We start from the raw sequence: 19,347 nt of genomic DNA, 5'->3' as shown, positions 1-19,347 counted from the left end.
GTTCAAATGCCCCAGCTGTTAAGCCTTTGAAATGCAGGCACTTTCTACTTGCATTATATGTTGTTAAAGTGCATGACGATGCAAAAGTCCCATGTGCAAAAGTTAAACAGATAAATAAGTGCAAGCTCTTGACTCACTGAGATGTGATGCCAGTCTAGATAGAATGTATGTATCTGGAGATTGATTAGCAAACTGCCGGCTAATTGAAATCCACTGTGACACTTTACAATCACAAAGCTAGTTCTTACAAGATTTATGTTGGAATCCTGACCTCTTGAACCTTGACACTATGTTATGCTAAGTCCAGACTTCAACCTATTCCCTCTCCTTCCTATACCTCTCCGTGGTTTCATGGTCACATTACTTTCAACATCCATTTTTGTCTCTCATGTCTCTCATGCCTATTTCTCTCTCTCCCTCCCTCCCTCCCTCCCTCCCTCCCTCCCTCCCTCCCTCCCTCCCTCCCTTTCTCTCTCCCCCTCCCCACCACCCCTTCCTCTCCCTCCATCTCTCATACTGAACCAAACATAAAAGAATAAATATCACTGTTTTTTTTTTTTAGGCTGTGCATTCATTGCCCCCTCAAAATTCTAATAATCACCATTTTTTTCCAATGTCATTGCTCAAAACTGATTTTGCCATTACTTCCATCTTTCTAAGGGAACCATGTCCTCCTCTCATGCATTGTGTAAAGGAAAAAAGGTATAATATGTGTTACAAGGAGAAAGAATTTGAGATTCCAAACAATAAGCTGTAACATTAGTAAAAAAAAAAAAAGGACGAGGGAGTGTGGAAACTAGCAGAGGTTGGCCAAATATAGTGGATACTAAGGAGAAAGAAACAATCTACCATCTGGTATCTTCCACCACCATCTTTTCCTTGAAGAAAGCACATTTGATATCACAAAATACTAGATAAATAATCTTAGATAAAAGGTTGGCTTTTAAAAAGACAATATATATATTTGAAGAGTCAGCCTCTTTATCATACTGTCAGCAATGTTATGACCATTCAAGCCATGACTAAAGTTCATTTCTTTTAGGTCTGTGAAGCTTTGCCCAAATTTCTCTAGACAGGATAAATAGAGGAAGTATGGTGAAGTATGAAAAGCATAGATTTTATTGCTAAACAAATTTTGGCTCTCATCTTAGCTCTGTGACCTCTGGTAAATTAATATTTTAGAGTTTCAGTTTGCTGACTTTCCAAATTTTTAAAAGGAATGCAAGTGAAATAAGAATTGTGAAGTACAGTCCATGCCCAGCACGTGTGAAGGGTTCTGTAAATGTATGTTCTTTCCCTGTTCTCCTATTCTGCACTCTCAGCAGAGCATATGTAACTTGCACACTGCCCATCCTATTGAGATTCAGTAGAGATCTTTGTGTCCTCTTGGAATCCAGGCTCTCTGCTCCCTTCCCTAGAATGTGACCTTAATAGCAACAATAACTAACATTTGCCAGATGAATTGTCTATGTGCATGAGTGTGTGTATGTGTGTCAGACATGGTACTAAACCTTTTTTGTGTATTTTATTTAAACTTTTCAGTATCCCTCAAAGTAGATACTATTAAAATTCCTAGATGGGGAAATTGTGGGTCCAGAGGTTACATAATGTTGCTCAGGTCACAAATTAATGAGGGGAGTAGCCAAAACGTGGATCTTGCAGTATAATCCCAGTACCCATACCTTAATCACATCACTTCACTGCTTTTTACACTGCACAGGTGTAATGCATCTTTGACAATCAAAGTTACTAAGAGGCATAATAAAAACAGAGGTCGTGCATGATCCCAGGAAACAGAAATAATGCTAGATGAGTATTCCTGCTAACTTACTTGCAGAGTAATTCTGCTATAGTTGGCACGCAAAGAGTTATTTTTTTGCATCTTGCTGAACTCTGAATGCAGCTAACCTAAGATTACCTGATTGATGGTGGAGACACAGTTTTATGTGCAGCAAGAAAGAATATGGAAGCTTGTGGCATCTCATCAACTCTCTAATTTCCTACATTACGCAACACAAAGTGGTTAGACTGAAAAGGCACTTTACCATTCAGTGGAGAGAAAGCTGCTTGATTTTATTTCCAGGGAAATTAGCCCCTTCTTACTCCCTTTTTGTCTTTAGAAAATAGAAGGGGAGGAAAGCACTACGTTGATAGGCTTTGTAAGAAGTCTCTGGCCCAAGAGAAAACAAGAACTAAATTTAAATCCTATATAATATGACAGGTCTTGTACCAGTTTTAACAGAAACAACTATCATTCAACAAGTATGTGTGCTGTGACAGGCTTGGAATCAACACTCACCTGCACCATCTCACTCATCTGTCACTACCCACTACTGAGATGTTTGTGATTACCTTTATTTTCATAGGAGGAAATGGAGGCACAATAATTAAATAAGTGCCCAAAGTCAAGGATTAGTGTTGAAAATGAGATTTGTAGCCAGACAATTTAACACTATTGTCTGTGCTATTAACCCCTTTATCCCACCAACAGAAAAGTGTGACCAGAATGGGGGGCGGAAGCAGAGAGGGGCATCACCATTCTCAGAGAGTGGAAACTTTGGGGGTCAGAGTTGGAGCAAGAGAGTATCAACCAGTGGTTTACAGTCTCCCCAAATGGATTAGGGACCTTTGACTGTTTTTTGTTTTATATAAGGAAGCCTTTCATAACATATAGTACTTATTAAATTGAAGTACATTAATACAATAATAATGGAACAATTCAAAATGGCTTAGTTGTGAGGTAGTAAACACCTATTCTCAGACATTTTCTCAACAGTGGATGACACTGGTCTGTTCCAAATATCAATGTTGTTATTACTCCCTAGCACCTTTCAATAATCTTAGTCCATTCAGGAAGCTATAATGTGATGCCATAGACTGAGTGAGTTACAAACTGTAGAAATTTATTGCTCACAGTTCTAGAGACTGGGAAGTCCATGGTCAAGGTACTTGCAGACTTGGTGTTACGGTAAGGCATGCTTCCTGCTTCAGAGACACAGTCTTCTTGCCATGTCCTAACATTATAGAAGGGACAAGGGAACTCTCTGGAGTCTCCTTTATAAGGGCACTAATCTCATTCTTGAGGTCTCCACACTCATGACCTAATCATCTCCCAAAGGCCCCACTTCCAAATACATCACTTGGGGGATTATGTTTCAATACAGGAATTTGGGATGGGGAGGACACATTCAGTCTGCAGTATTCTGCATAAACAAATACTCCTAACTACTTCTCTCATTCCTAGAGAAGACACTTTCCTAGTGAAACTTAGTGTTACTTGGCTAGAAAATCTGAGTTCCTGGAATCAGAAAGCTTCTCGCTCATCAGCTGTGATATTGTGATTTACAATGAGAAATATATATATTTGTCTTTGCCCCTTTTTCTGGCACAAAGCTCCTAGAACCCTTGGAATTTCCGGTGATGAGAGCAATAAAGGTGTCTTTTGTAGTGTCATTGAGTTGACTTCTGGAAAGTACCAAAGGATGAGGGCTGTTAGCCAGTGAAGCCAACACAGTGATTAGAAGGTTGGAAGTTGCAGTCCCAGCCAGGTTTAGGGGAGCGGAGAGGGGCTAGATAATAAGTTCAATTGCCAATGGCCAATGATTTAATCAATCATGCTGCTTCCATGCCCTCTCTGAGCACGCCACTCTTCCTGAATCTCCACGTGTTCACCAACCTGGAAGCTCACTAAGGAAGGGGTTAGTGAGCTTCCAGGTTGGTGAACACGTGGAGATTCAGGAAGAGTGGCGTGCTCAGAGAGGGCATGGAAGCTCAGAGCACCTCTTCCCACATACCTTGCCCTGTGCATCTCTTCCTCTGGCTATTCCTGAGTTATATATACCCTTTTATAATAAACTGATAATCTAGTGAGTAAATAAACATTCTGAGTTCTATGAGCTGCTCTAGCAAATTAATTAACCCAAGGAGGGAGTGGTGGAAACCTTCAATCTACAACTAATTGGTCAGAAGCCCAGTGACAACCTGGACTTGCAAAGGGCATCTGAAGCGGGTGGGGGTGGTGTTGTAGAACTGAGCCCTTAACCTATGGGACCTGATGCTCCCTCCAGGTAGATTGTGTCAGGATTGAGCCGAATTGTAGGACACTGAGCTGGTGCTGGAAAATAGCTTGGTGTGGAGAAAAACTCACACATTGCAAGTGGTTTCACAATTGTATCAGCTAATCCTTTCCCTCTTTCTATTTCTAACCCATGTTTTAGGACTTGGGACAAGTCTCACCTTCTTCAGTCTTTCCTCACCAAGCTTCCTCACCAACATCTTCGAGTTTCACAAGGATCTCATTTCACCCTTATGGAAACATTTATTGCCGTTTTTAGTGTTCTGGGTGGTTTGGTTCTGCCACACTGATGAAACTATAAACCATAGAGAACAAGAGGTGTGGACAGATTAGTGCAGTGGTTTCCAAACTTCTTTTCAAACACAAAAGTGTACAGAATTCTGATATAGATAATAGATGGTAGCAGGGATGCTCTGGTGGATGTGAAAGTGCCGACTTCCGAAACTGTTTCTCCAGTTTCCCTGCCCTTTCCCATTCTCTCTCCAAGAAACTAATGAGCAGGCAACTCATAATCAGGACTGAATTCAATCTCAAACCTACTGGGAAACTACAGACAACTCCTCATTTATCTGGGCCTCTGTCCTTTATCTTTGTAGTAGGAATTACATGCTAAACTCAAGGGTTAAATTAAGGCTTCAAGGAGAAATGTTTCACTTTCTTCTTTTAGTTTTTCACTCGCCCTTCTCCAGCCTGTTTTTTTCTTCCTTTCTCCTATTCTTCCTACCCACCTTCTTCTATAATATCTTTCATAATGCAGTGTCCATGGTAAGCCCCCCCATACATTTCTTCATTTATCGTTTCATTTCCTGAATAGCGAAGATTCATTTTGAATATATTATAATTACAGGTATATGTAGGATGAGGTGTGCTAAGAAAATAGTATAACAGCCACCATGTTGGTGATGCTGGACATATATTTATAGAGCAATTTTTTATGTACGGAAATAGAGTTTGCATATTCATGGAGTATGTTTTCCATTCCACGATACCACATTAGGCAATATATTACATCTCCTGGCCTGCTTGATATTCATTGCTAATAAAGTCTCATAGAAATAAAGCTATGTGGTAATAGAATGGCAGGTTTTTATTACAGAGATGTTTCTATTATGCTAATTTATCATGTAGATGATTTACGCTAATAAGTGTAATTTCTTAATATAAACAAAACTATAGTCAAATTTCAAAATGATTCTACCTCTGGCTGGCACATTTACATACCTCACAGTTTTATTAAATATATTCTGTGGAGATAAAACACATTTTTTACATAACAATCACCTCCGGCTTCTCCATGGAGAATTTGATGGCATAAAACAGCTGCACATCTGTAATTGTTTTGCCACCTGTTCTGTGGAAGTGAAGATTCTGTTCTCTACAGTGGTTATTAGATGGTGTTTTGCTTACATTTCAAGGTCATGAATTCCTCTACCTTCATCTTTTTATACCCTTCGAAGTAGGAAGTGGGGTGGGTGATGTTTGATGGAGTTGATTTTCCAAGGTTTGATTAGAAATTTTCCAGGAGAAAGGAATTAAATAGGGATTTGTTCAAAATCAGCCAGATGACCAGACAAGAGGAGACACCCACCATCTGTGATGAGCTTTAATTTCTCATTTCCAAAGTGCAGTTATTTTAGTTTTATTTCTATTCAGAAAAGTAAACAAAGTGATTGAGTTTAAAAGAAACAGAGGCCTTTCATTCAGAGAAAAAAATATGAGGATGACAATATTGTTTAATGGTTGGTCTCTCTCAAACATGCATACACGCATGTTCACAAAGAAATTACCTCTCTTATTCTGTGAATTTTGATTGTGTAATATTAAAGCAAATTAATCATTCTATCTCAATTAAGTAAAACCTTATGGGTGATTTCTTTTGACCTCATTCTGTGCAAATGCCACTAAATTTGTCAAATCACCGAAGTACTAGAATCTGCCTGTTGTAAGATTAATATAGCTGACCCATGTGTTTGTACCAGCAACACTACTTTGGGGTGTCTTAAAGTGACATTAGTGTAGTCACTCACTATGCTGAGACATGGTATTGAGTGGTAGCATCTCTCTGGTGGCAGAGAGATGACAGATGAGATGAGGAGAGGAATTTCTAATGTTTAAAAATTCTTAAAATTTTCCTATACAACATTCCATACATGTACAGTCCTTGGAAACTTCATTTTTAGTTCTTAGTTTATCTCATGGCTTAGGTCATGATCTTGTTTATTGAAGGTGTAGTTATGCATAGGACAGACTACATATAATATACATTCAATGTAACTGTTCTTCTGTAAATATTTATTTAAAAATGAAGGAGCAGGAGTAGAAAAGAGGGGATTGACTTGAGACTTTTTTTTTTTTAATTTTATTTTTAGTCTACAGAAACAACATAAAACTGGCAAAAATGCAGGCAAGGATGTATCTCAAGTTTCTCCCTAGATTGATCCATGGATAACTGTGCAACTAGTAGTTATCAGAAATGAAGGGATAGGAACAGTTTTAGGGAGAAGGGAAGAAGATGAATCCAATTTCAGCTGCACTAAGTTTGGAGTTTCTTGCAGAGACTTTTTTTTTTTTAACATCTTTATTGGAGTATAATTGCTTTACAGTGTTGTGTTAGTTTCTGCTGTATAACAAAGTGAATCAGCTATATGCATACGTATATCCCCATATCCCCTCCCTCTCGCGTCTCCCTCCAACCTCCTTATCCCACCCCTCTAGGTGGTTGCAAGGCACTGAGCTGATCTCCCTGTGTCATGCAGCTGCTTCCCACTAGCTATCTATTTTACATTTGGTAGTATATATATGTCAATACTACTCTCTTACTTTGTCCCAGCTTACCCTTCCCCCTCCCCGTGTCCTCAAGTCCATTCTCTACGTCTGTGTCTTTATTCCTGTCCTGCCCCTAGGTTCATAAGAACCATTTTTTCTTTAGATTCCATATATATGTGTTAGCATATGGTATTTGCTTTTCTCTTTCTGACTTCCTTCACTCTGTATGACAGACTCTAGGTCCATCCACCTCACTATAAATAACTCAATTTCGTTTCTTTTTATGGCTGAGTAATATTCCATTGTATATGTGTGCCACATCTTCTTTATCCGTTCATCTGTCGATGGACACTTAGGTTGCTTCCATGTCCTGGCTATTGTAAATAGTGCTGCAGTGAACATTGTGGTACATGACTCTTTTTGAATTATGGTTTTCTCAGGGTATATGCCCAGTACTGGGATTGCTGGGTCATATGGTAATTCTATTTTTACTTTTTTAAGGAACCTCCATTCTGTTCTCCATAGTGGCTGTACCAATTGACATTCCCACCAACAGTGCAAGAGGGTTCCCTTTTCTCTACACCGTCTCCAGCATTTACTGTTTGTAGATGTTTTGATGATGGCCATCCTGACTGGTGTGAGGTGATATCTCATTGTAGTTTTGATTTGCATTTCTCTAATGATCGGTGATGTTGAGGGTCTTTTCATGTGTTTGTTGGCAATCTGTATATCTTCTTTGGAGAAATGTCTGTTTAGGTCTTCTGCCCGTTTTTGGATTGGGTTGTTTGTTTTTTTGATATTGAGCTGCATGAGCTGCTTTTGTGTATTTTGGAGATTAATCCTTTGTTAGCTGCTTTGTTGGCAAATATTTCCTCCCATTCTGAGGGATGTCTTTTTGTCTTATTTATGGTTTCCTTTGCTGTGCAAAAGCTTTTAAGCTTCATTAGGTCCCATTTGCTTATTTTTGTTTTTATTTCTGTTTCTCTAGGAAGTTGGTCAAAAAGGACCTTGCTATGATTTATGTCATAGAGTGTTCTGCCTATGTTTTCCTGTAAGAGTTTTATAGTGTCTGGCCTCACATTTAGGTCTTTAATCCATTTTGAGTTTATTTTTGTGTATGGTGTTAGGAAGTGTTCTAACTTCATTCTTTTACATGTAGCTGTCCAGTTTTCCCAGCACCACTTATTGAAGAGGCTGTCTTTTCTCCACTGTATACTCTTGCCTCCTTTATCAAAAACAAGGTGACCATGTGTGCGTGGGTTTATCTCTGGGCTTTCTATCCTGTTCCACTGATCTGTATTTCTGTTTTTTTGCCAGTACCATACTGTCTTGATTACTGTAGCTTCGTAGTATGGTGTGAAGTCAGGGAGCCTGATTCCTCCAGCTCCATTTTTCTTTCTCAAGATTGCTTTGGCTCTTCAGGGTCTTCTGTGTTTTCATAAAAATTGTGCAATTTTTTGTTCTAGCTCTGTGAAAAATGCCATTGGTAGTTTGGTAGGGATTGCACTGAATCTGTAGATTGCTTTGGGCAGTATAGTCATTTTCACAAAGTTGATTCTTCCAATCCAAGAACATTGTATATCTCTCCATCTGTTTGTATCATCTTTAATTTCTTTCATCAGTGTCTTATAGTTTTTTGTATACAGGTCTTTTGTCTCCTTAGGTAGGTTTATTCCTAAGTATTTTATTCTTTTTGTTGCAATAGTAAATGGGAGTGTTTCCTTAATTTCTCTCAGATTCTTCATCATTAGTGTATAGGAATGCAAGAGATTTCTGTGTATTCATTTTGTATCGTGCTACTCTACCAAATTCATTGATTAGCTCTAGTAGTTTTCTGGTAGCATCTTTAGGATTCTCTGTGTATAGTATCATGTCATCTGCAAATATTGATAGTTTTACTTCTTCTTTTCCAATTTAGATTCCTTTTATTTCTTTTTCTTCTCTGATTGCCGTGGCTAAAACTTCCAAAACTATGTTGAATAATATTGGTGAGAGTGGCAGCATTGTCTTGTTCCTTGCAGAGACTTCTTGATCTAGGGCTGGTGTGCTTTGCATTATATGCAGCACTGTGCTAGATCCCTGGTTCTCTGCTTGGAGCGATTTTGCCCCCCAAGGAACATTCTGCAAAGTTTGAAGACATTTTTGGTTGTTAAACTGGAGAGTGAGGGGAAGGACTGTTACTAGCATCCAGTAGATTTCAGGATTGCTGCTAAGGACAGAACACCCAATGCACAGGACACAACAGTTATTCAGCCCAAAATGTCAGTAGTGTCAGGGTTGAGAAACTGTTTACTAGATAGTGGAGGAAGCTTGCATAGAGGAGCTTATGTGTTTATACACACAGAACTACAATCCAATAAGGGGGAAACAAAAATGCCCATAATGAAAAAAATGAGGAGAATAAACATTATAGGAGCTCAGAGATCGCATGAGGAAGATAGAAACAGCAAGACACATCAATGCGTTTGCAGGAACATGGTGATGTAGAAATATTATCCTCAGTTACATCATCCTTTGTTACATGTAAAGTAACAAAGACTTAAGAAGTAACTTTTCCAAGTTTACTCAGCTAGTTAATAAGCAGCAGAGGAAAATTACAAACTTATTTCTCTTTGACTCCACAGTCAGTTCACTGTCCTGTCTACCATACTAAGAACGAAAAGCTATTACAGTGAGTGATAAATGATCTTTGCAGCAATGACTGAGGGCTTCCTGCCATCCTTGAATGCTTAATGTTGAACATTTTGCTGGGCTGATCTGCAGCCCATATTTAGGGATCAGCAGAGTACGGCTGTAAATATTATATTTGTAACAATGCTTCTAGCCTTCCACATATTTGCTAGTAAATACCGGGAGCAAATTCCTGAGATGGGTGAGATCAAACACAGTCAAAAGCATGCAGCATCCTTTAAAAAAAATGGAAATTTCTTAAAGAAACATAAATCGGAGTTTCCATTCTTTGCTTTGATTATTGTTTTGCATAGCTTTTACAAACCCCTGGAAATGATTTTGAGAATTACCCTTATTATGCTGATGTTATGTATTGGAGCTATATTTTGGATCAGAAAATGAGTACATAGCTATATGGCAATATGTGACCATATAATACAATAAGACCTCCAAACATCAAGAGGCAAGAACTGGATTCAGCCCCCTGCTTAACAAATATATTAGCTGTGTGACCTTTGTCTAGTCATTTATTCTTTTTATTTTTTTTAATTAATTTATGTGTTTTATCTTTGGCTGCATTGGGTCTTCGTTGCCGTGCACTGGCTTTCTCTAGTTGCGGAGAGTGGGGGGCTACTCTTCGTTGTGGTGCATGGGCTTCTCATTGCGGTGGCTTCTCTTGTTGCAGAGCACAGGCTCTAGACACACAGGCTTCAGTAGTTGTGGCTCACGGGCTCTAGAGCGCAGGCTCAGTAGTTGTGGCACATGGGCTTATTTGCTGCATGGCATGTGGGATCTTCCTGGTTCAGGGCTCGAACCCATGTCCCCTGCGCTGGCAGGCAGATTCTTAACCACTGTGCCACCAGGGAAGCCCCATCTATTCTTTTCAATTAAACTTTTTAAACAGTCATTGGTAGCTCTAATTAGAACTGATTCTATGATACTTAGAACTTAAAAGCACATCGTCCCTAACTGGCACTTTATAAAAACCTAACAGTACTCATCCCTGCATTCAACATATGTTTCTTGCAAACCTACTCTTTGTATTGCAGAGGGGGGTAAATACAAAGCATAAAGACTTGATTCCTGCTCAGAAAAGAAAGACACTCAAAATCTATTATGAAAAATAGTAGACTTATTGCTGGTAGATAGGTTCAGACACAGTACTTCGATTTGGGGGATCAAGACAAGAGTGATTAATTAATGGGCTGACATTTGAATGAGAATGTGGAATGCTCGGCACCGCCATCAAAGATATAAAGCTGTTTAGGCTTTTTAAAAAAATTTTTTATTGCAAGTAACAGAGGTCCACTTCTCTGGAATAGGTTAGACCTTCTGTATGTTTATTCCCAAAAGATTAGCATTGTGCCCTTGTGAAAAAAAAATAATGCTGGCTTACTTATCTGTTATCATTCTAACTGAATGCTTGGCACAGAGTGAGACTTTGTATACTGTTCCACAAATAATTATGAAGCATTCCATCTAGTACTTCATTGGAACTAGGTTCTGGATAGTTTTCAAATGGATGAAGAAAATAAATCTTGATTATTAACCAACATAGTTTTATAATAAATGTATCTGGTTAAGAGAAGGTTTGGGAGTGAGTTTAGATTAACCATGTTTATATATATACACAGGTGTTAAAAAATCAAGAGCAAAAAAAAATCCACAATTTAGGTTCTGTTTGTATCAGTCATATTGAGATTCCTTTAGGGTTACATAATTTACTGGGCTAACTTCTGTGCAGCACAAGTGGTAATTCTAAGGTTCAAATTACCTTATAATATGAATTGATGCAAACTAGAAAACCCCCATGACAGTGTGTCTTCCCCACTTTACCTCCGAATTTGTTGTGTTCAGTCCAACGGTCATATGGACTGATCTGCATCTCTGAAAAGGTTCAGAGCATTGCTGGAAAGACAGCTGACAATGAAAATACCTCTTAAAAGGGGGTCCATAGCTCCTTGGAGAAATAGCTGACTCTTGGGCTGGGGTAGGAAACATACAACATGAGCCTGGAGCATCTTCTAGTGCCAGAAATAAGGAAGTGCTAAAAAAAAAAGTGGAGATGCACCAAAAAAAGACACAGGAGCCAACAGAAAGGGTTTCTAATTGTCAAAGCCAGAAGAATTCGAGAAGGATATAAAGTATTATTGGGTTATTAACCAAGGTATAAAATAAATATCTATGAGTTTATGCTGATATAAATAAATGCTTAAATAAATAAACTGACAAAGATAGACAAATCTCTCATGAAGATAATTCAGGTAAGTTACATAGACATTCTACTCTAATGAATTGAAACATTACTCCCCACTCCTTAAGTGTGGGCTGTGCATAGTAACTTCCTTCCAAATAGTACACAAAAGAAAGGGGGAAAAAGAGTAACTCTACACTGGAGAAATCTGGCAAACTCTACCTCAACTACGTGATTAAGATTCACATGAGGGGTCTTCCCTGGCAATCCAGTGGTTAAGACTCCACACTTTCACTGTAGGGGGCAAAGGTTCAATCCCTGGTTAGGGAACTAGCATCTGACGTGCCATGCGGCACGGCCAAAAAAACAAAAAACAGATTCACATTAACAGTGATAAGTCATGTTGATGGTATAATAGTACATACCCTTGATAGGTTCTGATAAAAATGACATCTTTCCTCTGTGGTCTTCCCACCAAACACACAGGGCCCCTACACCTCCACTCAGTCTAATCATGATACAAACATCAGACTAATTCCAGTGGAGGGACAGTCTACAAAATACCTACAATACTTCTTAAAACTGTCAAGATCATCAAAAACAAGGAAAGTATGAGAAATTGTCACAGCAAGAGAAGCCCAAGGAGACGATTATCACAGTAAGAGACTTCATCCTAGATGGGATCCTGGAACAGAGAAAGGGCATTAGGTAAAAATTAGGGGAATCAGAAAAAAAAGTATTAATAATGTGTCAATATTGATTCATTACTTATAATAAACATATCATACATAAACATAGCATAAGGTAAAATAATAATAGGGAAATTGGCACAGAGTATATGGGAACTCTCTGCAACTTTTCTGTAAGTGTCATACTGCTCTTAAATTTAAAAGTTTATTTTTAAAAGAGGAAGCCCATAAACAACTAAAAAGTATTTACTGGAGTCCCCCATCTTCTCCTGACTCAAAGGTCCATTTCTATTTCTAATTAATGCATTTGGTTCTGCAAGTTCTTTACCCGGACTCACATCTGTTTGTTTATCTCCTGTAGTTTTCTTCCTTCACTCTGGGTCTCCTGCCACTGAACACACTTTACTTTGCATGGTGGGTCTGATGTTTGACTGTGGGCTGATGCCCTGTTTTCCTGATATCTCCCTTGCACTTACTGGGTTCAGCCTACACACTTTCCCTTTAACCCTGACATGTTCTTGAACCTCATGCTACTCATGCCACCTTACGAATTTTGATAAGTAGCTGAAGTTTCATTACATTTTTGATTGGGGGCACAGAAAAAATATATTAAACTATCTCTTCTGCTGCTTCTTTTATGTCATTTTAAAAACTGGTAAAGAAAATAATGTTCAAGGCACTAACTTCCATAATTCTCATGCCGAGCACTTTTTCCTAAAAGCTACTTCCTCAAAGATAAAGCCCTTAGCTTAGTTATTTCACCATATTGAAATAAACAGAGAACCAAAATCTTAAAATGCTATACTTAAAACATTATCAATTTTGTAATAGTTAAAACAGGACCTCTTTGAAAATGTTTAAAGCTATATACTTATCTGTGCTTCCTGGAGAATCTTCCCGCTCACCTTTTTCTCATGCATTAGAAAGAGGAAATATGGGAGTCCCCTGGCAGTCCAGTGGTTAGGACTCCACGCTTTCACTGCTGAGGGCCCAGGTTCAATCCCTGGTCTGGGAACTAAGATCCCGCAAACCACATGGCATGGCCAATAAATAAATAAATAAACGTTCAGAAACATTTTATATTTTATAAAAACAAAAGAGGAGATACACTTACTGGACAAAATAGTATGCATGTGAGTACAGTTATGATCAGGAGAAACAGAAACCCAACTCAAAGAGTATAAGAAAGGAAGGAAGTTTATTGTAGAATGAGCTGAACATAAAAATTGGCTGTAGGTCTACCATCCCCCAGAAATTCACATGATACCATCTGAACACTTTTTATCAGACTGCTATCTTGTCTTCTTTTCTGTTGGTTTCCATTCTAGGTTGGGTCCTACTTGGTATCTGCAGTGATAGTGATCAACTACTCTAAACATAGAGTGGCCTTATTAATATCTAACAATTCAAAAAGAAAGCATACATTTTTGATGAAACTAATAAAAGAGACTAACAATAAAAGAACTAATAATAAGAGAGGACTCGTAGTGGCTCAGTCTGGATTGTTTGCTCATTTCAGTATTAGTTATGGTATAAGAGAATAGATAAGTGTGACCAGTCACTCCAGGTTTCTGTGACTGTCCCAATTTTAGCATTGAAAGTCCGATGCCCTGGGCCTTGGTCACATATCCACCTCACAATGGAGACTGGATGATAGAACAGCACCACTTGAAACACAAGAAGCAGAGGGCTTCCCCCAAAAGAATTCTCTCAAAAAAAGTTAATATATGTAAAGTACTTTGAACAATGCCTAGGATGACATAGTAAACGCTCAATAAATACTAGTATACACACTTGTTCCCCCAAATTCATCCAATATAAGATGAATATCTACTGTAAAATCAATGATTTTTTACTTACCTCTAAGAAAGAATAATATGCTACAATTTTAACTTTGACATACCATCAATTGTAACACATTTGGATTTCAGTAATATTAACATATGAATAATTTGTGCTGTTAGATTTGTAAAAGTTAAATGTATATCCTTATACATATCCCTACCACAAAGGACTGACTTATATATATAGTTCTTCCTCTGTAATATACATATTTTAATTCTTAATCATTCATATTTTCATTATATTTTAAATATGTTTCCAGAAATTATAAGACATATATCTAAAACTGAGTAAAATCTTTTAAAAACATAAATGATTTATGTCCTTCAACTTCTTAAAGCGCTTCCAGGCTTTACTACCACACTTTGAATTAGACTGATAGCTTAAAAATAGCTCACCAGGGTCTTCACGGTTTGGGCCACACTTATTTGATTTCCTCTTTCCAACACAAGACATTGATTCCTTCCTAGAGCTTTTGCACTTGTGTTTTCTCTGCCGAGGATGCTTATGTCTATTTCCTTCTGCCTTTTAGGTGACAGTCACCTTCTTAATAAGGTATTTCTTAATCACCCAAACTAAGACCCTTCAGCCCATCCTGAAGTGACACCCCCACCCCATCCTGATCATCCTCTGTGGACCAACATGCATCTACTGCTATTAACCTCACAATGCTCATCAACACATTAAACTACGTTATTCATTTTCCTCTTTCCCTATTGTCTCTTGCACTCTAGAAAATACTCTTTATGAGACTAGGGGTAACACCCATGCCTAGCACTAGTGCCTAGCACTAGTTTAATGTTACTCAATAAACTAGCGTTGACTAAATGAGCTAATCGACTTTTTAAAAAAATAATGTGTGGTAATGACTTGTGAACCAAAGGACCAGATGCCCAGAATGAGGAGATTAGAAAGCAGCAAGTCCTTTTAGAATGATGACTTCACTAGGCTTGTTTCTCCCAACTGTGCTGCATCTTATACTCTTTCCTGTTGAGAGTAAAAACAATATGTGTATTAGAAAGAATGAAATTTTGTAAAAAGGTTAAGAAGAAGAAAGAAGATGTAATATTATTTGCAACTTCCCCAGTTGATGAAAGAAAGGCCCTGGAAGGCCTTCTAATGTTATTTGGTTTATATTGTTTTACTGTTGTTTTTGGCCAGAGCGTTGAAAACAAAATAGATAACAATACATATCACAAGTGCGCTTGGCTATGAGAATGTGATGAATTCACTTACATCTGGAAAGTCTATCCGACTTCCAGAGTTCCCTCAGCAAAATGTGGGAAGCTTTCCAAATTTGCAATCATGTGGAATTCCAAATTTGCAATTGCTTTTGCCATCAACATTTAGATACATTTCCATGGGGATTTAGAGTTACTCCTGAAAAATTAGTTCCTCTGCTGGTAAGCACCAGGCTAAGCAAATAAATATAAAACAAGTGGACAAATAAAAGGCACACATACGTGAGAAAAGAGGGTAGTGATTTCAATATCTATCTAAAAGAAAGGCAGGAAGGAAAGGAGGGAGGGAGGAAGGAAGAGAATAAAGAAAAAGAAAACTGGAAGAAAAGAGAAAAAAAGAAAAAGAAGGAAAAAGAAAATTAGAAAGTGACCAGCATGATTAAATTGGTAGAAACTGGAGAGGAAGCCTCTTCCTGTCAGTGAGGGCAGTCCCTGCTCCGTTCTCAGAAAGGGATTCATAGAGAAAGATACTCCTTATCTAAAATTGAAGTCCTCTTCTCTCCACAGGGCATGCAGCCCCTTTAATCTCTAAAATTCTAAAATCTTACTACCTCTCCTAAATCTTAGTAGCCCTCTCTCAAATTCAAGAACATTCTGCCTGGGACTTCCTTGGTGGTCCAGTGGTAAAGAATCTGCCTTCCAATGCAGGGGACGTGGGTTCGGTCCCTGGTCAGGGAACTAAGATCCCCCATGCTGAGGGGCAACGAGGCCTGCACGCCACAGCTACTGAGCTCGCCTTGCACACCTCAACTAGGCCCAGGTGGTGCAAACTACAGAGCCCATGTGCTCTGGACCCCGTGAGCTACAACTGGAGAGAAGCCCGCACACCACAACGAAGAGCCGGCATGCTGCAAAGACCCCTGACATAGCCTAAGATAAATAAATAATTAATAAATAAATCTCTAAAAAAAAAAAAAAAAAGAACATTCTGCCTGATAGTGAAGTAAGGAAAGCTTTTTTTTTTTTTTTTTTTTAACAGTAACAGAATCCAAAAATCCAAAAAGGAGTTTTTATATTAACTTTTTTTTTTTTTTTTTTTGCGGTACGCGGGCCTCTCACGGTTGTGGCCTCTCCTGTTGCGGAGCACAGGCTCCGGACGCGCAGGGTCAGCAGCCATGGCTCACGGGCCCAGCCGCTCCGTGGCATGTGGGATCTTCCCGGACCGGGGCATGAACCCCTGTCCCCTGCATCAGCAGGCGGACTCTCAACCACTGCGCCACCAGGGAAGCCCTCTATATTAACTTTTGACTTGTTCTCATTATTGCTGTTCAAGTGGAGTTAGAGATCGTCATATTCTCCCCTCTCCCTAACTTTAGGCATGTCCAATGTCCTATTCCCTTTCTGTATCTCACTCTAGCTTCAGGCTCTTGGCTCTGCCAAATCAATCTTGTTCCTTATCTTGCTATCCTGAATTTGGTATTTATATCAGGCATCAACACCAGCAGGCTCTTATTTTGTCCCCCGCCACAACCACCAAGGCCTTGGGTTGATTGATACATTGCAGTTGATTCATTGCAGGTCTTACATTTTCATATGAATGCAAGTTCTTTGCCTTTTAGTTCTTTCCACACACTTAGTTCTTTCCATCCTCCCATGAATTCATCCCTTAACAGGAATGGAGTGTTTTATTATCTGTAAAATCAGGTTGGATAGAATCAGGCTTTACTTAGGTGCATTCCAGAAAACACTGGTCCTGTGATACATTTCATGAAAGTAAAAAAAATGGATGGAAGAAGGGAGAGAGAGAAAAAAAGATAAATTTATATACCGCTGAATACTGTGTACTTACTGAAATCTTCACAGGGCCCTTGATCATTGTATAAGTGCTGAGAGAGTCTACAGTGAAGAAACAGATTTAACTTTGCTTAAATATCCCTAACTTATTTGGCCACATAGTGTCCTCTGCTTCTTTATGGGAACATCTACCAATAGGCTAAGAAAGTAGCATTTGTGGCACTTAGGAATAATCTGGCCTGGATATGTTTATCGTCCCTTCCAACTTTGACAGCATTCCAGAGTTAGAGAATTTTAAACAGTTGAGTTCTATTTACAATTTGACCCATACTGATAAATTCAGCATTTATCAATGCCGTTCCAATAAAGCCCACCTATAAATGAAGACCCTGCTACATAAGGTGTAGCAGATCATAACAACTCAATCACCAAGGGAGATTAAATCTCACCAGGTCACAATAGGTGGATTTCCTTAAACAAACTAACAAAAGAACAACTTAGTTGTTCTAATATCTTATATATGACATATATAGATTGTCATCACTGACATTAATCTTTGTAATATAAACCATGTAATTTTTTATTTTAACTCAATCAGTTTGTAATAACTTGTCAGCAAAGAGTACTTAAGTTTATATTTACATAGATTCAGTTTTGCTACACATTCATTTTAGGGTATTTCTGTAATAAAACTATTCATAAAACAAAATAATATGTATATTTTAAGGAATAAAGTCATGCTTTTCCAAGCGGTACATTGTCAAATTATAAATCTGGTTAAAGATGTAGAACAGAAGCAATCAATTATTTCAGTATAGAAAAAAAGATAATTTATGAATAAAAAAATACTTTCCTCTTAGCAAATATTATGAAAATCATTTAAAAATAAAGAGGTCAACACATGACAAGGCCACAGAACATCTCAAATTTGAAACCATGGCATTAGCAGAAAAAAGTAACACACATACAGAAATACCTAATTCAGTGATGGAATTGTAACATATCTAAAGTGTGTTAACAACAAAATGATTAGTGCCTCATGATTGTATCACATCAGCTATTTAGACACTGACTACCATGTCTAAAACTTACCTGATTGAATGATTGCTAATATATAACCTCTCTCCAAACAAGCTTAAATTCAAGCCATTACTTAAAACACTGTAGCAAGGAGAGTTTCCCTAGAGCCATTTGATTCATGCTTCCTCATTTCCCCCCAGTGGTCCTTGACTCACTCAAGCTACTCAAACTTATGACAGTCTTCAATGGAGAATTCCCATCTCCCAGGTTCATAACTCATTCATATCTCTCAATTTATGAAAGTCACATTATGTTTTAACACTTCCTTTGTGAACTGAGAGATCTGACCATGCAACACTTTTCATTTATAAATCCTACTTTGACCCTTTTCTGTCTAGCATGTGCTATTAAAGAATTAGCATTTAATAGGTAAGGAAAATCTCAGGTTTATGCACAGCTGTTGATTTTCCTTAGAGCATTACTTCACAGAGCCTTTTTTCCAGGAAGATATCCTCTTAGGAAAGGCTGCCTACCAGGAGAACGACTGTAATGAAAGTAGTCAAATACTTTTAATTAAAAAAAAATCCCAAACACCTTAAAATGTTTTCCCTCATAACCTCAATTCCTGGGAGGCTTTCATCTACTATTTCTGTATTGCTTTGACATAATTAGAGGAAAGTATCACAGATGTTTGGAAGAATTTTTTTTTTTTAATCTGGGATGAGGTTTACCAGATGTCTAAACCCCCCTTGTGAATTATTAGCAAATTTTTTAAAATTGTTTTGTGAATATAAATCTACCTCAAGAGTCCCAGCAACTAATCGAATCCCTACTCTTTGAGTGTATAAGAACTTAAATATGATTTAGTTTTGATTTATAAATAAATACCATGAGTAGATCCCATATTACTTCATTGAATCTTTAAAATATATACACCATAAACATTACACTATTGGCCTAAGATCAAAAGTGTGTGGCTTATTGGGAATAATAAATGTCAAAGTAATTTCAACCTACGAGAGTGTAAACTTTCATAAAACTTATTCATCTCTTATGATACCTTGTTGGCTAATTAGTTATGTTTGAGAAATTAATAGTTTTTATGAGAAAAGGCAA

The sequence above is a fragment of the Delphinapterus leucas genome, chromosome 20 (assembly GCF_059928025.1).
Source record: "Delphinapterus leucas isolate spDelLeu-1000000601 "Yukka" chromosome 20, BTC_Dleu_Yukka2, whole genome shotgun sequence".
Taxonomy (NCBI): domain Eukaryota; kingdom Metazoa; phylum Chordata; class Mammalia; order Artiodactyla; family Monodontidae; genus Delphinapterus; species Delphinapterus leucas.
The sequence above is the reverse complement of the archived record's forward strand: the minus strand, read 5'-3'. Positions refer to the sequence as shown.